Raw genomic sequence first — 23,745 nt, forward strand, 5'->3', positions numbered from 1 at the left:
TTCCATCTTGAACTTGAATTTTTTTATGTATGTGTTCAAGGATTTCAAATATAAAATGGGTCTCACCGAACCGTCCGGTTTCGGTACCACAAACAGTGTGGAATAGTAACCCCGTCCTTGTTGAAGTAGGGGCACCTTGACTATCACCTGCTGGGAATACAGCTTGTGAATTGCCTTTAGCACAGTCTCCCTGCCTGAGGGAGTTGTCGGCAAGGCAGATTTGAGGAAACGGCGGGGGGGAGACGCCTCGAATTCCAGCTTGTACCCCTGAAATACTACTTGAAGGATCTAGGGATCCACCTGTGAGCGAGCCCACTGATCGCTGAAATTTTTGAGGCGGCCCCCCACCGTACCTGGCTACGCCTGTGGAGCCCCCGCGTCATGCGGTGGACTCAGAGGAAGCGGGGGAAGAATTTTGATTCTGGGAACTGGCTGACTGGTGCAGCTTTTTCCCTCTTCCCTCGTTTTACACGCTTGCATTTCTGAAGCCGAAAGGACTGTACCTGATAATACAGTGCTTTCTGAGGCTGTGAGGAAACCTGAGGTAAAAATTTTTCTTCCCAGCTGTTGCTGTGGATAAGAGGTCCCAGAGACCATCCCCAAACAATTCCTCACCCTTATAAGGCTCTATGTGCCTTTTAAAGTCAGCATCACCTGTCCAGTGTCGGGTCTCTAATAACCTCCTGACCGAATGGACATTGCATTAATTCTGGATGCCAGCCGGCAAAATATCCCTCTGTGCATCCCTCATATATAAGACGACGTCTTATGTTCGCAAACAAGTATCCCTGTTTGACAGGGTTACAGACCACGCTGCAGCAGCACTATCTGCAGGTCTCAGTCTAGTACCTGAGTGTGTAAATACAGACTTCAGGATAGCCTCCTGCTTTTTATCAGCAGGTACCTTCAAGTGGCCGTATCCTAAGACGGCAGTGCCACCTTTTTTGACAAACGTGTGAGCGCCTTATCCACCCTAGGGGATATCTCCCAGCGTAACTTATCCTCTGGCGGGAAAGGGTACGCCATCAGTAACTTTTTAGAAATTACCAGTTTCTTATCGGGGGAACCCACGCTTTTTCACACTTCATTCACTCATTTGATGGGGGAACAAAACACTGCCTGCTTTTTCTCCCCAAACATAAAACCCTTTTTTAGTGGTACTTGGGTTAATGTCAGAAATGCGTAACACATTTTTTATTTGCCGGGATCATGTAACGGATGTTCCGAGTGGATTGTGTATATGTCTCAACCTCGTCGACACTGGAGTCAGACTCCGTGTCGACATCTGTGTCTGCCATCTGAGGGAGCGGGCGTTTTTGAGCCCCTGATGGCCTTTGAGACGCCTGGGCAGGCGCGGGCTGAGAAGCCGGCTGTCCCATAGCTGTTACGTCATCCAGCCTTTTATGTAAGGAGTTGACACTGTCGGTTTATACCTTCCACCTATCAATCCACTCTGGTGTCGGCCCCCAGGGGGGACATCACATTTATCGGCATCTGCTCTGCCATCACATAAGCCTCCTCATCAAACGTCTCGACACAGCCGTACCGACACACCGCACACACACAGGGAATGCTCTGACTGAGGACAGGACCCCACACAGCCCTTTGGGGAGACAGAGAGAGAGTATGCCAGCACACACCAGAGCGCTATATAATTTAGGGATTAACACTATATTGAGTGAATTTTTCCCAATAGCTGCTTGTATATACAATATTGCGCCTAAATTTAGTGCCCCCCTCTCTTTTTAACCCTTTGAGCCTGAAAACTACAGGGGAGAGCCTGGGGAGCTGTCTTCCAGTTGCACTGTGAAGAGAAAATGGCACCAGTGTGCTGAGAGAGATAGCTCCGCCCCTTTTTCGCTGACTTTTCTCCCGCATTTTTATGGATTCTGGCAGGGGTATTTATCACATATATAGCCTCTGGGGCTATATATTGTGATATATATGCCAGCCAAGGTGTTTTTATTGCTGCTCAGGGAGCCCCCCCCCCCAGCGCCCTGCACCCTCAGTGACCGGAGTGTGAAGTGTGCATGAGGAGCAATGGCGCACAGCTGCAGTGCTGTGCGCTACCTTGGTGAAGACTGATGTCTTCTGCCGCCGATTTTCCGGACCTCTTCTTGCTTCTGGCTCTGTAAGGGGGACGGCGGCGCGGCTCCGGGACCGAACACCAAGGCCAGTTCCATGCGGTCGATCCCTCTGGAGCTAATGGTGTCCAGTAGCCTAAGAAGCCCAAGCTAGCTGCAAGCAGGTAGGTTCGCTTCTTCTCCCCTTAGTCCCTCGCTGCAGTGAGCCTGTTGCCAGCAGGTCTCACTGTAAAATAAAAAACCTAATTATATACTTTCTTTCTAGAAGCTCAGGAGAGCCCCTAGTGTGCACCCTTCTCGTTCGGGCACAAAATCTAACTGGGGCTTGGAGGAGGGTCATAGTGGGAGGAGCCAGTGCACACCAGGTGACCTAAAGCTTTCTTTAATTGTGCCCAGTCTCCTGCGGAGCCGCTATTCCCCATGGTCCTTTCGGAGTTCCCAGCATCCACTAGGACGTCAGAGAAAAGTAGGTGGACACTGGCCAACAGTGTCCGCCTACTTCTGTCACCATAACTGGCGGCTGGACTGACCCTGTCAGCCCAGGATCCATGGCAGCGGTGGCACTGTGAAGCGGGAGCCGGGATGAGGTTCAGGGGCAACTGCGGAAGTCCATCACTGCTGCCGGGCTGCCCTTATCATTCTGGAAGTGGCAGGAAGAGACCCTGGTGCAGCGGAGGCAGTCCATCCCGGCTGCACCTGTCACAGTAGGATCCGTACTGGCAGCAGCGTTTGTGCGGGAATGGGGAGGAGGTTCAGGGGCAACTGCGGCAGTCTATGACTGCTGCTTGGCTGCCCTTGTATCCCCAGCAGAGGTGGCAATGGCACGGCAGTATATCACTGCCTGGCTGTCCCTGTCAACCTTGAATTGGCGGCAGCTAATGCTAATGAGAACCGGAGCAAATGTTGCCTTTCCCCCACCCCCGTCCAGAGCGACTGGGAGCAGAGCTAGCACACAGGAAGCACAGAGCCCGGCCGCAGTGTGTCAGCCGACAGCGATGTGAGGATGGAGGGATGGAGAGAGGCAGGCTGTCACTGAACAGGTTGAGGTGAGTGAGGGTGCATCAGCCAGCTATATGTCACTTACAGGGCAGTGACCGGCTCCGTACCCCCCTGCAGTGCCCCCCTGCCGTGCCACTGTATGCTGTGACACCCCTGGCCACCATGAGCAGGATCCAGCACATCGAGTGGGGGTCAGTTTTGAATGGTGGGGAATAGGTGGCCTTTGGCAGGTGTGGAGGGGCAGGTGGTCTCAGCACTATTCTAAATAGGAGTCCTCATCAGTATTACTCACTCTTATATGGCACATGAGACACAGAAAGTGTGAGAGGAAGGAATGGATAGAATGAAAGGATGAAAAGAATCCTAAAGAAGGGAACAGAAAGCATGAGGGGTGTGTTCGGGATGCCGGCATTCAGGATCCAACACCGGGATTCTGGCAACAGAATGTGGTCACCACAGGTTCTATTCCCACTCTATGGGTGTCGTGGACGGGATCCGGTCTGAAGATCGACAGTGTCTAGGTCGACAATGTTTAGGTCGACCACTATAGGTCGACAGTCACTAGGTCGACATGGATGGAAGGTCGACACGGTTTCTAGGTCGACATGTGCTAGGTCGACAGGTCTAAAGGTCGACATGAGTTTTTCAATTTTTTTTTCTCTTTTTGAATTTTTTCATACTTAACGATCCACGTGGACTACGATTGGAACGGTAAAGTGTGCCGAGCGAAGCGGTAGCGGAGCGAAGGCACCATGCCCGAAGCATGGCGAGCGAAGCGAGCCATGCGAGGGGATGCGGTGCACTAATTTGGGATCCCGGTCACTCTACGAAGAAAACGACACAAAAAAAAAAAATCCTCATGTCGACCTTTAGACCTGTCGACCTAGCACATGTCGACATAGAAACCCTGTCGACCTTCCATCCATGTCGACCTAGTGACTGTCGACCTAAACATTGTCGACCTAGACACTGCCGATTTGATGAACCACACCCGTCGTGGACTCCCACAAGGGGGCAGAATGTAGGGGGAGGTAATGTGACCGGTGGTCTCCTTACTGCTGGTCACATAACTACATCCCAGCATGAGAGGCTGGAGTGGATGTATAGATTGAGCTTGAGAGTTGGGAGGGGATGGATAGAATGGGAGACAGGAGGGGATAGTTAGAATGAGAGGAAGAAATGGATAGATGGTTAGCATTACTACACCTCTGCCAATCCATCAGTGCCAAGGCTCCCGTCAGCCCAGGATCCCTTGTAGCGGTAGCAACAGCTGGGGATGGAACATGCAAAATTGACCTGTAGCAGTGGGCCCACCTGATCATTGGTGCTGGCAGCAAGTCCTCCGGGGTCATCGTCGCCGGCAGCTGGTCCTCCGGGCAGAGTCGAACTGGTTCAGGCTGCAGTGAGATGACATTGGGCATTTCCCATGGAAGCTGCAAGTACCAGTAGGCAGGGCCGGCGCTACCACTAGGCAGCTTTAGGCAGCTGCCTATGGGCGGCGACCACTGGAGGGCGGCACCGCACAGTGAATGAAAGAGAGAAAGCTTCAGCTCAGCCAAACTCCTCCTATTCTTTAAGAAATAAGGAGCAGCTCGTGGGCGCCCACCAAGTCTGTCTGTCTTCAACATGAGTGACTGACTGTGTGAGTCCCTGTTTCTGCAACCCTGCCGCCCCCCTCCCCCCCCCCCCTACCTATGTGATAGCAGCACCCGGCATTGTATACGTGCCGCCCCGCATAGTGGAATGTTCAATCAGGCTGCTGTGCTGCCGCATGTGTTCCCGACTGTAGTCCCACTGCACATTATTCTTACTAGCTGGCACTGGCGCTCCCCCCGCAACTGTGTCCTGCGTTATGATGCCCGCTCCGCCCCCCCCCCACCCCCCCGGGTTCAGTAAGCAGTCAACCGCTGGGCCGGGCTGGGCCGCTCCGCTGCCGCATCTTTTTACCCGATCCGGCGTCCGTCCCCCCATCCTGAGTTTGGGCTTACAGATCAGTCACCCGCTCTGACTCTCTCCCCTCCCGCCCCCCCATGATCGGCTCCTGCAACTTTGGATCAGTCACCCGCTCCGCGCTCCCCCTCTCTTGTCACTTGTCACCTGTCCCCACACACACGGCTATTCGTCTCCCGCTGCCTCCCCCCCCTCCTGCATCACGTCACCTCCTCTTCTCCCCACGGCTATTGGGCTCCCGCTGCCTCCCTCCCTCCTGCATCTTGCTACTAGCGGTTCCTCTTCCCCCCGCAATTCAGCTCCCACATGTTGCCCCCCTCCTGTATCTTGTCACTTGATTCCCCCCCCCCCGCAATTCAGCTCCCACATGTTGCCCCCCCTCCTGTATCTTGTTGCTTGATTCCCCCCCTGCAATTCAGCTCCCACATGTTGCCTCCCCCCCTCCTGCATCTTGTCACTAGATTCCCCCCCCGCAATTCAGCTCCCACATGTTGCCTCCCCCCCTGCATCTCGTCACTAGATTCCCCCCTGCAATTAAGCTCCCACATGTTGCCTCCCCCCCCTGCATCTTGTCACTAGATTTCCCCCCCCCCCGAAATTCAGCTCCCACATGTTGCCCCCCTCCTGCATCTTGTCACTAGATTCCCCCCTTCCCCCGCAATTCAGCTCCCACATATTGCCCCCCTCCTGCATCTCGTCACTAGATCCCCCCCCACAATTCAGCTCCCACATGTTTCCTCCCCCCCTCCTGCATCTTGTTGCTAGACCCCCCCTGCAATTCAGCTCCCACGTTTCCCCCCCCTCCTGCATCTTGTTACTAGATTCCCCCCCCACCCACAATTGGGCTCCCACATGTTGCCTCCCCCGCATGGCAGGAGCACCCGCATAATTTTTCCCTCTTCCCCCTGGTGCGTTTGGTCTCCAACATCCAACATGTTACCCGCTCCCCCTGCAAGTGGGCTCGGCTCCCGCATCTAATTACCTGATCCCGCCTCCCTCGGCTGCGTCACTCACACCCCCTTTTCTCCCGCCCGTCGCGATGACCGGGGGCGGCGCCTTCACCAGAGTGGAAAGGAGGACTTCAACTGCCGGCTCAGTCAAGTCCCAACTCGTAGCGAGTCCTGACCGGCGGCGGATGTTAGAAGAGCAGAAGGTGGGACAGGAGGAGGGGGTCAGAGGGCCAGGCACATATTTGCAGCAGGCAGCCGGCGGGGATAAGTGGCCAGGCTGACTGATGAGCTGCTGCTGGTCGGGGCTGCTCACAGTCAGCCGGCTGTACTGAGAGGCCGGGCTGACTGGGGAGGGTGGGCGGCAGGTGAAGCTGAGAGGGGCAGAAGTAACTGGGAGCCTCAGGAGAATAAGGTGGGAGGAAGTATCACTGACAGAGGAGCCCGCTGGTGCTCGTGGCTGCTGCTCACTGACAGGCAGGTGTCTGCCTGTGCAAGTGTGATAACGAAGCAACAAGGGGCTGGGATCATCAGGACCAGTGTCCTCCTCTGTCAGCCTTGTGCTCATTACATACAGGTGCAGGGACAGACTGGGGGCCCAACCATCTGCGTGAATGCGCATGCTGTAAATGGGGATGAGCGGGCACTAAAGACGTGTGTGCCTCAAGTCGGGGGGGGGGGGGGGGGGTGGACTTGTGGCATGCCCCCATTTACATGGAGATGGGCATGGTGCGCGACACGCACACGGGGGAAGCCTAGGCGTGGACTCGCGGCACTCCTCCATTTCTATTGAGATGAGAGGGGAGGCTGGGGAGCAGGCAGACCAGAGAGCGGCCGCTCCTGATTGGCTGCCGGTCCGCGGCAGATTTAAAATAGTAGCGCCATGGTCATCATAGGAGCCGGTGCCGCACCAAAGGCCGCCGACCACAGCCTCCTCCTACGTTGCACCGCCGCCGCCCTCAGTCCTCTGCCACCCTCAGTCCTTCTCTGCACCTCCGCAACATCTCCAAAGACCACTGCCTCCTTTGTCCCGCGCCGACCACAGCCTTCTCATGCACCGCAGCTACTAAATAGGTAATCTTACCCTGCTGCCTTTCTCTCTCCCTAGTCCCTACTGTATGCTCTTGCTGTCCCTCTCTCTGTCACTCTCCCTATCCCTATGTGCCTGCTGTCACTTTCCCTGTCCCTCTGTCAATCTCCCTGTCCCTATGTCTCTGCTGTCACTTTCCCTGTCTCTCTGTCACTTTCCCTGTCCCTGCTGTCACTCTCCCTGAATTTTGTCTCATTGCATGTGTGCATGTGGCACCTGTGCTGGATCCAGTCCTACTCATCACAGGTTAGGAGACGCACTCTACCTGCCTGGACTTTTGCTTTCATCGCCGCTACCCGACAGCCAACCCGTGCCCTTGCCTGGAGACGGTAGATTTCACATCAGTCGGTGAGCCCCAGTGGCAACGGGGAGGTGGTAGCACGGTCCGGTCTCCCAGGATCCTTCTGGGGCATTTCAGGTGATCTCACAGCTTTCTGCATGTAAGCAGCAGCTGCATTTATTTTATACACTGGTTCGGACAGCTCAATGGTTCGGACATTTGATCATTCTAAACCATTAAGGAACTGTGTCGATGACATTATTTACACAATTATTATTGTGGTATTTCACTAAATTTTCCATCTGATTGCGATCTGGAGACAATGGGGGTCATTCCGAGTTGATCACTAGTGAAAAATGTTCGCAGCGTGCACGCACGACGTACTTTCACAACGGCCTATGTATTTTTACACAAGGTCTAGCGACGCTTTTCAGTCGCACTGCTGGCCGCAGAGTGATTGACATGAAGTGGACGTTTCTGGCTGTCAACTGACCGTTTTCAGGGAGTGTTTGCAAAAACGCAGGCATGCCAGGAAAAATGCAGGCGTGGCTGGCCGAACGCAGGGCGTGTTTGTGACATCAAATCCGGAACTGAACAGTCTGAAGTGATCGCAAGCTAGGAGTTGGTCTGGAGCGACTCTGAAACTGCACAAATTTTTTCTGCAGCCGCTCTGCGATCCTTTCGTTTGCACTCCTGCTTAGCTAAAATACACTCCCAGAGGGCGGTGGCTTAGCGTTTGCATGGCTGCTAAAAACTGCTAGCGAACGATCAACTCGGAATGACCACCAATATGTTTTATTGCAAAATCTCTGTATTTTAGACATTTAATCTATGTTATTAAAAATTCATTAAAAATGTTTTCATTTATATATTGCTATAGCGCTCCCTTATCTCTCTTTGAGTGATACTTTGTTGCAGTTTTCTATGGACTTTTTATGGAGCAGCATATGTTCAATTCCAAAAAGTAATTAACTAATTATATATTTATTTGGCACATTAATTATAATTTAGAGCGCCTGGTCTTATTATATATAGTATATAATTTATTGTGTTTAGCCCAACTGCTAACAAATTTGCTGCTGTGATCAGATCTGAATTACCCCCATAGACCGATTTACACACACATATATGATTTGATGGTGAGTTGTGGCTATAAAAAAAAAAAAAATAGAATAACACAGAGATGATAAGATTAATGCAAAGTAGAGATGAGCTGGTTCGGGTTTTACTCGGATTTACTTGGTTCTCAAAACGGCATCTTATTGGCTATCCAAAACAAGAGACATCCGTGAACCAATAAGATGCTGTTTTGAGAACCGAGTAAAACCGAGTAAAACTGAACCCGCTCATCTCTAATGCAAAGATATTTATAAGTTACAATAATCTTTTTATTATTCAACACAGTTGTATACTCAAAGCTCTGGAGTATACTGGAGTTTGACAGGTGAGGCACTGCTTCCCCTGCCTCCCCTGACTGCATGTTACTGGCTTCATCATCCCAATGGCCCTACCCAAAGACTCACAAAGCTGCGTTATCCTGGCGGCCTTACCCACAGATTTATAAAGCAACAAATCGCTGTGTCATTCATTAGCGGCAGTGCTTAATGATGCAATTTACTGGGAAGTTGGTCTATTCTACCAGGAGTTTAGTAGGATGACATTTCAGGAGCCTAGGCATGTATGCATCATGTACAGATATAGCCATGCTCATCTTTGCTAATTGCACCCACGTTTACAGATGAAGCCACGCTAATCGTGGCTCCATCTGTGCCAGGGCGCGCCTGCGCCTAGCGCAGCATCTGGGATGCGCGTGCAATGAGAGCATCTCTGTGCACTCCCGACGCGTGGCTAGGAGCTGGATGACGTAGCCACGCCGGGAGTGCATGTTTGCGATGGAGCCGCATCAGATGAGTGTGGCTCCTTAGTGCCGGCGGTGACGCTGATCACCCGTGAGTATGTCTGACTTTGCAATGCGTCCTCTCCCTGCACACTGTATAAGATGGGACTGTGCTATGATAGGAGGTCAGGGTTTGGATGCCTAGGAGAGCTGCAGGAAAGTTATTCCTGAATCCTCAGTGTCAGTTTGTGTATATCAGTAAGTCAGCATCTGTGTCAACATCTGTTTGTCAATGTATCAGCATCTGTGTGTCAGTGTCTGTGTCAACATCTGTCTGTGTCAGTGTGTCAGCATGTTTCTGTGTCAGTGTCCGTCTGTGTTAGCGTCTGTGTGTCAACAGCTGTCTGTCAGCAAGTTTCTGTGTGTATCTGTCAGCAACAGTGTGTCAGTATCTGTCTGAGTGTCAGTACCTGTGTGTCAGCTTCTGTCTGTGTGTGTCAGCCCCCTAGAAAGAGTACCCCTAATCCCCCCCCCTCCTGTCCCTTACCAGACCTGCCCCCGCACACTCACCCTATCCTCGCACACTCACCCTGTCCCCTACCAGACCTGTTCTTGTATACTCACCCTGTCACCAACCAGACCTCTCCGCGCACACTCACTGTGTCCCCTACCAGACCTGTCCCCACACACTCTCCATCCCCTACCAGACCTGTCCCCGCACACTCACCCCGTCCCTTACCAGACCTGTCCCCGCACACTCACTCCATCCCCTACCAGACCTGTCCCCACACACTCACTCCATCCCCTACCAGACCTGTCCCCGCACACTCACTCTGTCCCCTACCAGACCTGTCCCCGCACACTCACCCCGTCTCGTACCAGACCTGTCCTTGTATACTCAGCCTGTCACTCACCAGACACCAGACCTGTACTCCATGCGGTCATGCCCACAGCGTGATAAAAATGAGGTTGTGGCTCGTTGGTATGGCACTGTGACGCCACAACCCTTGTTATGAGACCACACCAACCTTCCCAGGAGCGTACGCAAAAGTCCCCCCCCCGCCTTCCCCTATCATGGTGCCCCCCCTGTCATTTTGTTCTGGATCCGCCCCTGCTAACTTGCATATGCTTCCGGTCGCGATTCCAGTTCCTACAGGCTGCTGGTGATCAAGGGATGTATTGCTCCAGGGTGCCCCGTGCTATAACACTGTTGGTCAGGCCCTGGATAGCTGGCTCCTCGGTGCGCTCGCTGCCGCTGGTTATTTGCCTTGAGGGCAGCAGCCAGCAGACACTCTCTAGTCTTCACTGCCGCGGCTCCGGCTTGAATGGGTTTCTGAGCATGCGCAGAAGCTCTTATCGCCGCAGCCGCGGATATAGGAGCCAGCCAAAGCGAAGGGGGAGCAGCACGGCCACTGAAGTGAACAGGGAAGCCGGCCGACTGGTAGTATGTACCGGCATCCCAATCCGCCGCTGTGACCACACTACTTCGCTCCGGCCAGCCCTGCTTCCTGGTGACACGCTATATTCATAATACAGTAGCTGCATGGGCTGTGGGGACCGCAGGTTGCATGCGGTCCCCACAGCCCATGCAGCGTCTGTATTATGAATATATCCTAAATGACAGGGGGGGCACGTGCCTGGGTGCCCCCCTTCCCCTAAATCCGCCACTGAGTCCTGGTGACATATAATGTCCAGATGAGAGGGTTCTGATGCCATTCTAAAGGGGAATGTGTGTGTTCTGATCAGTGTCACCACACAGGGAATGCATGGGGTGTTGGCTGCACCCGTGTGTCACCCACCAAGGGGGTGACACCAAAATGCTGGCTCCTGTTCAGTGACAGGAACTGGGTCCTGCACTGTTACATTATGTGCAGCACCCAGCTTCTGTCACTGTGTAGGAACCAGCACTGCAGAAACAGCAATCCCTGGGGGCAGCCGATAATCTCCCGAACCCCCCGAAAATGGGAGTTTGGGCCATGAGGCCATGCCCCCTCCCACCAAGCCATGCCTCTTCGTTTAAGGCTGCACCCCTTTTAGTGCCCATCCACACCAGGTGTCACACGGGAAAGTGACGCCCATGGTTCTGATGTCATATTAGGTGCATGAGTTGGATCTGACACGCAAAATGGTTGTATCCCTACTGCAATTTTGTACAGTACTGTAAATTCTCAAGAGCAGTACAGATGGTGTAATGGTTAGCATTACTGTCTCACAGCTCTGAGATTATATGTTCCCACCAAGGCCCGGTGTGGAATTTGTATATTCTCCCAGCCCCCGCACTTGCGTGGTTGTCCTCCAGATGCAAGCACGTATTTTGAAACTGCACAGGACCTTGTTGTATAATTTTGTAAATGAAACTATATGCCAACATATAGGCTGTGTTTAAGAAAGTTTTTTGTAGCACTTGGTTGGTGATGCCTCAGACAAATAAACTATATGTGAAGATGGTTTTTACAGAGACTTAAAAAGAGACTTAAAATACAGTAGGTCTATTCTGGGGCATACTTTTAGGTAAATTTGTTAAAAAAATAACTTTTAATGGATACATAAAATATTAAGATACTATCCAGGTGCTCCAGTTTCCTCCCTGGGCTAAATGTAATAGGGTCCCAGTTGTAAACTTACACCCAAACCCTTACCAAATCTTAGATTAAAATAGACCAGGTTCAGATAGTCGAGTTTGATAGAAGCATGCACAGATCAGCGAGAAGCTCAGGACCTTGAGATATTGAAATCTGACAGCTCAGTGTATTGGTTGGCTCAGATTGATGAAGCTCTGGTGACTTTTAGGAGTGAACTACTGGCTTTTAAGAAATCCAAGTATAGAAAAGTCAAGGAGCATTATGAGGAGGTAAGGGTGTATCCCTGGATTTTTTCCTCTTCTAATAGGCATTCTTGGAGGGCAATGCAAGGTTATTGGAGAAGAGTAGAGACGCAATTTACTGATATAGAATCCTATACATCTCAGAGTGATTCTGATCACTCCACACAAAGGAAAAACTCTTCCTCTTCTTTTTTAGGCAAAAGAGCCAATACCAGGAGCCTTGCAAGGGGAAACAGGCATTCAAAAAATTCTGTAGATGAGGGGGGAGGAGGCACAAAAATAACAGGAAAAAATCAGAAGGGAAACACAACTTGTCCCATTACACACCCTCTGCACTTTAGAGGTCTGTTTTGTTGAGGGGTCTATCTTATGTGCAGACCCACCACCAAAACAGGTTTGACTGTGAGATTGAAATTTATAAATTCCAAATTCAGTTACATTTAAAAGATTTTTTTGCTAAAAAGGGTGAAGTAAGTGGACAACAATCACTGTTTAGAGGAAAGAGTACCTTTGACCCTCCACCTAACAATGCCTTGATTGAGACCTTCATGAGGCTAGTACGTAGCGACACCTTAACCAGCATTCAGAGGGGCAGGATATACTTTTACAATATGTCTTAAAATGAGAAACTAGCGGTCAAAGGTCTGCATGATAATCCTGACTTCATCATTCGCCCCGCCGATAAGGGCGGGGCAATAGTACTTATAAATCGCCAGGGTTACACAAATGAGATTTTACGCCAACTTTCTGATTCTGATTGTTACAAACTCCTCTCCTTTGATCCCACTGAATGATTTAAGAAGGAAATCGACTCCATTATCTAGTTGGGCTTATCCAACAACTGGATAGATGAAACTACCATGGATTTTTTTTGTACAAGAATTCCCCAAAATGCCACTAATTTACACTCTACCCAAAGTGAATAAGTCACTGGATAAACCCCCAGGTAGACCCATTATTTCATCTCGAGGGTCCCTGGGACAACCAATTTCCCAGTACATTGACTTCTACCTGCAACCAGTAGTTCAGTCTACTCCATGGGCCTAATTCTGAGTTGATCGCAGCAGCAAATTTGTTAGCAGTTGGAAAAACCATGTGCACTGCAGGGGGGACAGATATAACATGTGCAGAGAGAGTTAGATTTGGGTGGGGTGTATTCAAACTGAAATCTAAATTGCAGTGTAAAAATAAAGCAGCCTGTATTTACCCTGCACAGAAACAATATAACCCACCCAAATCTAACTCTCTCTGCAAATGTTATATCTGACCCCCCTGCAGTGCACATGGTTTTGCCCAATTGCTATCAAACTTGCTGCTGTGATCAACTCAGAATTACCCCCCATATTTCATCAGAGATACCAAAGATTTTCTGTGTAAACTGATTGCCATTGGTCCACTGCCTCAGGATTGTATGCTGGTGACTCTAGATGTCACCAGTTTATATACAAATATTGAACATGATAAGGGTCTTCCCACTGTCAAAAATGTTGTTAGCCACAGTCCACAGTATAAAGGGTCTCCACTTGAGCTTCTTTTGTTGTTGATGGAGGTTGTCCTCCACAAGAATTATTTTTTGTTTAATAACTCATTCTATCTGCAACTTAAAGGAACAGCGATGGGGTCTAATATGGTCTCATGTTATGCTAATCTGTTCAAGTATCAGTATGAACAGCAGCACATAATGGGTGATTTCATTTTTTTACAAGTACATTCAATTTTGTGTGTGCTTTATGAATGACCTTTTTTTCTGTGGACTGGAGGCAAACGTTTATTATTAGACTTCATTAAAAAACTCAATTTGATACCGGGATCCATTAGATTCACCAGCACTGATGATCCTTCTGTGATCAACTATTTTGATGTGTCCATATGTGTTGTGAATGGGATTCTTTCAACAGTTATATACAGGAAGCCCACTGACAAAAACTCTCTTTTGCTTGCCTCAAGCTTCCACCTTTGTGCTTTAAAGAAGGGACTACCATACTCGCAACTCGTTAGAGTAGCGAGGATTTCTTCTAACAGAGAGATGTTACTGGAGGCTTTGACAAAGATGGGTGACAGCTTTATTGACAGAGGCTATGACGGAAGGGAAGTCCAACAGGCAATTGACAAATGTCTACAGCTCCCGCGGGAAGAGCTATTGAGGCAATCCATGAGAGCAAAAGAGTTGGACAGACTGGTCTCTGCCAGCACGTACTCCATTTCATCTGCAACTGCTCGCAAATCGATACTTAAATACTTGTATATACTACAGTCGGATCCAACAATGAGCAGATTCTGCAGTAAGCCACCACTCTTTTGCTACCGTCGCAGCCTGAATTTAAAAGAAAGTGTGACTGTCTCTGATATAAGCCCATGTGTGGGCAGGGGAACCACCTGGCTAAGACTTCAATTAGGTGTCTTCAAGTGCCTTGGCTGTGTCAATTGTAGCTTTATGATAACAGAAAAAATCTGCAGTCACCCTTCTAAAGGGACACAATGGGGGTCATTCCGAGTTGATCGCTCACTAGCAGTTTTTAGCAGCCGTGCAAACGCTATGCCGCCTCCCACTGGGAGTATATTTTAGCATAGCAAAAGTGCAAACGAAAGGAGCAAAGAGAGACTACAAAAAATTTTTATGCAGTTTCAGAGTAGCTCCAGACCTACTCAGCGCTTGCGATGACTTCAGACTGTTCAGTTCCTGGTTTGATGTCACAAACACGCCCTGCGTTCGGCCAGCCATGCCTTCGTTTTTCCTGGCACGCCTGCATTTTTTCAAACACTCCCTGAAAACGGTCAGTTGACACCCAGTAATGCCCACTTCCTGTCAATCACTCTGGCAGTGCGACTGAAAAGCTTCTCTAGACCTTGTGTAAAACTACATAGGCCGTTGTGAAAGTACGTCGTGCATGCGCATTGCGCCGCATACGCACACGCATGCGCATTGCGCCGCATACACACACACATGCGCAGAAGTGCCATTTTTTTGCATCATCACTGCATAGCGAACATTTTCAGCTAGCGATCAACTCGGAATGACCCCCAATATCTGCTACGATTTCGGATGACTTGCGACACGAAATATATTACATATATGATTGTCTGTCCATGCAACCGAATATACATAGGGAAGACTAGTCGTATGCTCAAAGAGAGGATAGCCATGCATAGATCTTTAATTAAAAAAGCATATCTGAAGGTTGATGGGAGTACACCTCCTGTTGCGAGAGATTTTGTCACCCATGGACACAAACTGAGTGAGTTTCATTACATGTCCGTTGATCATGTACCACCCCTTAGAAGAGGAGGGAACAAACACAAACCTTTATTACAGCAAGAATGTAGGTGGATTTACCGCCTGGATGCTATGGCTCCTCAGGGCCTGAATGAAGAATTCTCAATCGTGCCTTTTCTCTAGTATAATGTTTGCTGGTGACTGTTGGATCATATCTGAATTGTTTAATTACTTGTTACTACACCTGGGGTATACACAGTGTTGCTATCTTTACAGTAATGTCTTTTTCCTGTTTTGTTAATTGTGATGTTCTTTTGTTGTTACACAACAGTGATTTGGTATGATGGACTCAGCTGTCTATGATAATGTCTCAGTTAATATACAATATATTGAATACTTACCAGTGAGCTTAGACACTTTATTAACTCTAATGACATGCTGCCACGTGGTCCTTGATCACATATGTTCTGTGATCTAGTACTAGTTGTGTACAGAATATATACAGCACCACTGTCACTGGGTATCTGGGAACCAGCGCGAGTTTCCAGGGGAGCACACTGTTTGTGCTCCACCGGCCAGGACGTCCAGGTTGGTGATGCACCGCGTTCCACGGACCGTAACTTCCGGTTTCGTATCGCTTGGCATGCGTTCCACTGACGGGAGTTTCTGGGAGCGTGATGCGCGATGTGGCCGGCCTCAGGATGAGCGGCATGGGAATGGGTCGCTGGTGATAGTGGCGGCCAGGGAGCTTAAATAGAACTCCCAGGAGATGGGAGTTTTACACTGCACTCAGACACTTTCTTATGTTGGCACTATGGCTTTTTATAGTCGGTTGTTCCCCTGATGAAGGTTTTGTACCAAAAACGTCTGTTTGGGAGTTTACCAGTAACTATCTACTGCATCTAAGTGATGAGTATTTGCCTTGCCCAGTGTTCCTACATATATATATATATATATATATATATTTCTCTATCGTCCTAAGTGGATGCTGGGGTTCCTGAAAGGACCATGGGGAATAGCGGCTCCGCAGGAGACAGGGCACAAAAAAGTAAAGCTTTACTAGGTCAGGTGGTGTGCACTGGCTCCTCCCCCCATGACCCTCCTCCAGACTCCAGTTAGATTTTGTGCCCGAACGAGAAGGGTGCAATCTAGGTGGCTCTCCTAAAGAGCTGCTTAGAGAAAGTTTAGTTTAGGTTTTTTTCTTTACAGTGAGTCCTGCTGGCAACAGGATCACTGCAACGTGGGACTTAGGGGGAAAGTAGTAAACTCACCTGCATGCAGAGTGGATTTGCTGCTTGGCTACTGGACACCATTAGCTCCAGAGGGATCGAACACAGGCCCAGCCGTGGAGTCCGGTCCCGGAGCCGCGCCGCCGACCCCCTTGCAGATGCTGAAGCGTGAAGAGGTCCGGAAACCGGCGGCTGAAGACTCCTCAGTCTTCATAAGGTAGCGCACAGCACTGCAGCTGTGCGCCATTTTCCTCTCAGCACACTTCACTGGGCAGTCACTGAGGGTGCAGAGCGCTGGGGGGGGGCGCTCTGAGAGGCAAATATAAACCTTATACAAGGCTGAAAATACCTCACATATAGCCCATAGGGGCTATATGGAGATATTTAACCCCTGCCTGACTGGAAAAATAGCGGGAGAAGAACCCGCCGAAAAAGGGGCGGGGCCTATCTCCTCAGCACACGGCGCCATTTTCTGTCACAGCTCCGCTGGTCAGAACGGCTCCCAGGTCTCTCCCCTGCACTGCACTACAGAAACAGGGTAAAACAGAGAGGGGGGGCACATTAATGGCTATATATATATATATTAAAGCAGCTATAAGGGAGCACTTAATATAAGGATATCCCTTGTATATATAGCGCTTTGTGGTGTGTGCTGGCAGACTCTCCCTCTGTCTCCCCAAAAGGGCTAGTGGGTCCTGTCTTCATTAGAGCATTCCCTGTGAGTTTGCGGTGTGTGTCGGTACGTGGTGTCGACATGTATGAGGACGATATTGGTGTGGAGGCGGAGCAATTGCCAAATATGCAGATGTCACCCCCCAGGGGGTCGACACCAGAATGGATGCCTTTATTTGTGGAATTACGTGATGGTTTATCTTCCCTTAAACAGTCAGTTGAGGACATGAGGCGGCCGGACAATCAATTAATGCCTGTCCAGGCGCCTCAAACACCGTCAGGGGCTGTAAAACGCCCTTTGCCTCAGTCGGTCGACACAGACCCAGACACGGGCACTGATTCCAGTGACGACGGTAGAAATTCAAACGTATTTTCCAGTAGGGCCACACGTTATATGATTTTGGCAATGAAGGAGACGTTACATTTAGCTGATACTACAGATACCGTAAAACAGGGTATTATGTATGGTGTGAAAAAACTACAAACAGTTTTTCCTGAATCAGAAGAATTAAATGACGTGTGTGATGAAGCGTGGGTTGCTCCTGATAAAAAGTTGATAATTTCAAAAAAGTTATTGGCATTATACCCTTTCCCGCCAGAGGTTAGGGCGCGCTGGGAAACACCCCCTAAGGTGGACAAGGCGCTCACACGCTTATCCAAACAAGTGGCGTTACCCTCTCCTGAGACGGCCGCACTTAAGGATCCATCAGATAGAAAGATGGAAGTTATTCAAAAGAATATATACACACATGCAGGTGTTATACTACGACCAGCTATAGCAACTGCCTGGATGTGCAGTGCTGGAGTAGTTTGGTCAGAATCCCTGATTGAAAATATTGATACCCTAGATAGGGACAATGTTTTACTGTCGTTAGAACAAATAAAGGATGCATTTATCTATATGCGTGATGCACAGAGGGATATTTGCACACTGGCATCTCGGGTGAGTGCTATGTCCATTTCAGCCAGAAGAGCCTTATGGACACGACAGTGGACAGGCGATGCGGATTCAAAACGTCACATGGAGGTTTTGCCGTATAAAGGGGAGGAGTTATTTGGAGTTGGTCTATCAGACTTGGTGGCCACGGCTACTGCCGGGAAATCCACTTTTTTACCTCAAGTCACTCCCCAACAGAGAAAGGCACCGACCTTTCAACCGCAGCCTTTTCGCTCCTACAAAAATAAGAGAGCAAAGGGCTTGTCGTACCTGCCACGAGGCAGAGGAAGAGGGAAGAGACACCAACAGGCAGCTCCTTCCCAGGAACAGAAGCCCTCCCCGGCTCCTGCAAAAACCTCAGCATGACGCTGGGGCCTCTCAAGCGGACTCGGGGACAGTGGGGGGCCGTCTCAAAAATTACAGCGCGCAGTGGGCTCACTCGCAGGTAGACCCCTGGATCCTGCAGATAATATCTCAGGGGTACAGGTTGGAATTAGAGACGGATCCTCCTCATCGTTTCCTGAAGTCTGCCTTACCAACCGTCTCTTCCGAAAGGGAGAGGGTGTTGGAAGCCATTCACAAGCTGTACGCTCAGCAGGTGATAGTCAAAGTACCCCTATTACAACAAGGAAAGGGGTATTATTCCACTCTATTTGTGGTACCGAAGCCGGATGGCTCGGTAAGGCCTATTCTAAATCTGAAGTCCTTGAACCTCTACATAAAAAAGTTCAAGTTCAAGATGGAGTCACTCAGAGCAGTGATAGCGAACCTGGAAGAAGGGGACTTTATGGTATCCTTGGACATCAAGGATGCGTATCTACACGTTCCGATTTACCCCGCACACCAGGGGTACCTCAGGTTCATTGTTCAAAACTGTCACTATCAGTTTCAGACGCTGCCGTTCGGATTGTCCACGGCGCCTCGGGTCTTTACCAAGGTAATGGCCGAGATGATGATTCTTCTTCGAAGAAAAGGCGTATTAGTTATCCCATACTGGGACGATCTCCTAATAAGGGCAAGGTCCAGAGAACAGCTGGAGACAGCTTTAGCACTATCTCAAGAGGTGCTAAGACAACACGGGTGGATTCTGAATATTCCAAAATCCCATTTAATCCCGACAACTCGTCTGCTGTTCCTAGGAATGATTCTGGACACGGTTCAGAAAAAGGTTTTCCTTCCAGAGGAAAAAGCCAAGGAGTTATCCGATCTGGTCAGGAACCTCCTAAAACCAGGAAAAGTGTCAGTACATCAATGCACAAGAGTCCTGGGAAAAATGGTGGCTTCTTACGAAGCAATTCCATTCGGCAGATTCCATGCAAGAATATTCCAAAGGGATCTGTTGGACAAATGGTCAGGGTCGCATCTGCAGATGCACCTGCGAATAACCCTGTCACCAAAGACAAGGGTGTCACTTCTGTGGTGGTTGCAGAAGGCTCACCTATTAGAAGGCCGCAGATTCGGCATTCAGGATTGGATCCTGGTGACCACGGACGCCAGCCTGAGAGGCTGGGGAGCAGTCACACAAGGAAGAAACTTCCAGGGAGTATGGACGAGTCTGGAAAAGTCTCTTCACATAAACATTCTGGAACTAAGAGCAATCTACAATGCTCTAAGCCAGGCGGAACTTCTCCTGCAAGGAAAGCCGGTGTTGATTCAGTCGGACAACATCACGGCGGTCGCCCATGTAAACAGGCAGGGCGGCACAAGAAGCAGGAGTGCAATGGCAGAAGCTGCCAAGATTCTTCGCTGGGCGGAGAATCACGTGATAGCACTGTCAGCAGTGTTCATCCCGGGCGTGGACAACTGGGAAGCAGACTTCCTCAGCAGACACGATCTTCATCCGGGAGAGTGGGGTCTACATCCAGAAGTCTTCAACATGTTAATAGACCGTTGGGAAAGACCAATTGTAGACATGATGGCGTCTCGCCTCAACAAGAAACTGGACAAATATTGCGCCAGGTCAAGAGATCCACAGGCAATAGCTGTGGACGCACTGGTAACTCCTTGGGTGTACCAGTCAGTGTATGTGTTTCCTCCTCTGCCGCTCATACCAAAGGTATTGAAGATCATACGGCAAAGAAGAGTAAGAACAATACTAGTGGTTCCGGATTGGCCGAGAAGGACTTGGTATCCGGAACTTCAAGAGATGCTCACGGACGAACCGTGGCCTCTACCTCTGAGAAGGGACCTGCTACAGCAGGGTCCCTGTCTTTTTCAAGACTTACCGCGGCTGCGTTTGACGGCATGGCGGTTGAACGCCAGATCCTAAAAGGGAAAGGCATTCCAGAAGAAGTCATTCCTACCTTGATTAAGGCACGGAAGGAAGTCACCGTGAAACATTATCACCGCATTTGGCGAAAATATGTAGCGTGGTGCGAGGATCGGAGGGTTCCGACGGAGGAATTCCAACTGGGTCGTTTCCTACATTTCCTGCAATCAGGATTATCTATGGGTCTCAAATTGGGATCCATTAAGGTTCAAATTTCGGCCCTGTCAATATTCTTCCAAAAAGAATTGGCCTCTGTCCCTGAGGTCCAGACTTTTGTCAAGGGAGTACTGCATATACAGCCTCCTGTGGTGCCTCCGGTGGCACCGTGGGATCTAAATGTAGTTTTAGATTTCCTCAAATCCCATTGGTTTGAACCATTGAAAAAGGTGGATTTGAAATATTTCACATTGAAAGTGACTATGTTACTAGCCCTGGCCTCTGCCAGGAGAGTATCTGAATTGGCGGCTTTATCTTATAAAAGTCCTTATCTAATCTTCCATTCGGATAGGGCAGAACTGCGGACTCGTCCGCATTTTCTCCCTAAAGTGGTATCAGCATTTCATCTGAACCAACCTATTGTGGTGCCTGCGGCCACTAGCGACTTGGAGGACTCCAAGTTGTTGGACGTTGTCAGAGCCTTAAAAATATACATTGCAAGGACGGCTGGAGTCAGAAAATCTGACTCGCTGTTTATATTGTATGCACCCAACAAGTTGGGCGCACCTGCTTCTAAGCAGTCGATTGCTCGTTGGATTTGTAACACAATTCAACTTGCACATTCTGTGGCAGGCCTGCCACAGCCTAAAACTGTAAAAGCCCACTCCACAAGGAAGGTGGGCTCATCTTGGGCGGCTGCCCGAGGGGTCTCGGCATTACAACTCTGCCGAGCAGCTACGTGGTCGGGGGAGAACACGTTTGTAAAATTTTACAAATTTGATACCCTGGCAAAGGAGGACCTGGAGTTCTCTCATTCGGTGCTGCAGAGTCATCCGCACTCTCCCGCCCGTTTGGGAGCTTTGGTATAATCCCCATGGTCCTTTCAGGAACCCCAGCATCCACTTAGGACGATAGAGAAAATAAGAATTTACTTACCGATAATTCTATTTCTCGGAGTCCGTAGTGGATGCTGGGCGCCCATCCCAAGTGCGGATTATCTGCAATACTTGTACATAGTTATTGTTAACTAATTCGGGTTATTGTTAAGGAGCCATCTTTAAGAGGCCCTTTCTGTTGTCATACTGTTAACTGGGTTTAGATCACAAGTTGTACGGTGTGATTGGTGTGGCTGGTATGAGTCTTACCCGGGATTCAAAATGCCTCCCTTATTGTGTATGCTCGTCCGGGCACAGTACCTAACTGGAGTCTGGAGGAGGGTCATGGGGGGAGGAGCCAGTGCACACCACCTGACCTAGTAAAGCTTTACTTTTTTGTGCCCTGTCTCCTGCGGAGCCGCTATTCCCCATGGTCCTTTCAGGAACCCCAGCATCCACTACGGACTCCGAGAAATAGAATTATCGGTAAGTAAATTCTTATTATATATACATATACATACATACATACACTGGCAAAAGTCCCGGCACTCGTCTGAAACTGAGTATATGCTGCGGTGCCTTCCCAGTGGAACAAGTCCTCCATATATTGATGTGGAATAAAGGCGGCACTCAGACAGACTTCATAGGCAAAATGAAAAGGTCAGCTTTAATCGACCGACATGTTTCGGGGCTCAACCCCTTCCTCAGGGCCTCAACAACATTAACAAACAATCAGAAAACCCTAATGTGACTCACCTTCTCAGCGGCGCCATCCTGACCATCCAGACACTCGGCAGCGCTCCCATGTCGCCCGTCCGTGACGTCATCAAGCTGAGGCTGAAGTCCGTCACCATGACAACTCCAATGCCCACTCGTCCGCTGCTTGGGGCTGTATTCAGGGTCTCATGCTGCCGGCCCGTGACGTCATCCGGCGGCGCGTCGCAGGACGGTAACTAAGCAACCTGAAATACAAAAGTAAAAAGTGAAAAAAAGACATGAATAAAACATGGAAAAACACCAGAAAAATTACTGTTACAACTCACTGCACAAAGTAGATCAATCCCGGCCTTGATGAAAATAAAAATGTATATTATATAAGCATGGGACCGCAGGCAGAATTTAAACAGGAGAAAGCGTCACTAGAACTGACTAAAACAATGTTACAGAGGTGACTCACACTCTTACTAGTCATACTGGTTAAAATGCCAGTTACAAATAAAGGTCTGTGTGGGATAAAGTAAGCTGACTAACCCTATAGGGCAGGGGTGGGGAACCTTTTTTCTACCGAGGGCCATTTGGATATTTATAAAATCCTTCGGGGGCCATACAAAAATTTTCAACTTAAAAAATGACCCTGCCCCCCAGTAGGTCTGCCCCATAGAGTTACTGTGTGTGCGCGCCGGAGGCGCGCACGCGCCAAAAAAATGGGTGTGGCCAGTTAAAATGGGACGTGATACACATATGCCCCCAATAGTGCGGTGCCAGATCCACAATTGCCCCCACAGTGCCAGGTATACAAATGCCCCTCACAGTGCCAGGTATACAGATGCCCCTCACAGTGCCAGGTATACAGATGCCCCCCACAGTGCCAGGTATACAGATGCCCCCACAGTGCCAGGTATACAAATGCCCCTCACAGTGCCAGGTATACAAATACCCCCCACAGTGCCAGGTATACAGATGCCCCCACAGTGCCAGGTATACAGATGCCCCCACAGTGCCAGGTATACAAATGCCCCTCACAGTGCCAGGTATACAAATACCCCCCACAGTGCCAGGTATACAAATGCCCCTCACAGTGCCAGGTATACAAATGCCCCTCACAGTGCCAGGTATACAAATTCCCCCCACAGTGCCAGGTATACAAATACCCCCCACAGTGCCAGGTATACAGATTCCCCCACAGTGCCAGGTATACAGATTCCCCCACAGTGCCAGGTATACAAATGCCCCCCACAGTGCCAGGTATACAAATAGCCCCCACAGTGCCAGGTATACAGATTCCCCCACAGTGCCAGGTATACAAATGCCCCCCACAGTGCCAGGTATACAAATACCCCCCACAGTGCCAGGTATACAGCCCCCACAGTGCCAGGTATACAAATACCCCCACAGTGCCAGGTATACAGCCCCCACAGTGCCAGGTATACAAATGCCCTCCCCTCTCCCCTCCGTGCAGCTTACCGTGGACGCGACGGAGGAGAGCGAGGCTGTCGGGTGAAAGCGGCGGCGTGTAGTACTTCAAATCAGCCGCCGGTTCGAGAGCCAATCAGAGCTCGCGGACCGGCAGCCGCGGCTCCTGATTGGCTGCCGGTCCGCGAGCTCTGATTGGCTCACGGACCGGCGGCTGGTTTGAAGTACTACACGCCGCTGGTCCCATTC

At 49.9% G+C, this 23,745-nt stretch overlaps 1 long non-coding RNA gene across 1 annotated transcript in view; it reads right to left on the minus strand.

Moving 5' to 3' along the window:
* The window catches only part of LOC134956828 (uncharacterized), a 46,749-nt gene that overhangs the window by 20,642 nt on the left and 2,362 nt on the right, over window positions 1–23,745 (minus strand). The window contains exon 2 of the long non-coding RNA XR_010186214.1: window positions 22,120–22,325. This is a non-coding gene — a long non-coding RNA (uncharacterized LOC134956828). The remainder of the gene's footprint in view (window positions 1–22,119; window positions 22,326–23,745) is intronic.

Source organism: Pseudophryne corroboree, chromosome 9, assembly GCF_028390025.1.
Source record: "Pseudophryne corroboree isolate aPseCor3 chromosome 9, aPseCor3.hap2, whole genome shotgun sequence".
Classification (NCBI taxonomy): domain Eukaryota; kingdom Metazoa; phylum Chordata; class Amphibia; order Anura; family Myobatrachidae; genus Pseudophryne; species Pseudophryne corroboree.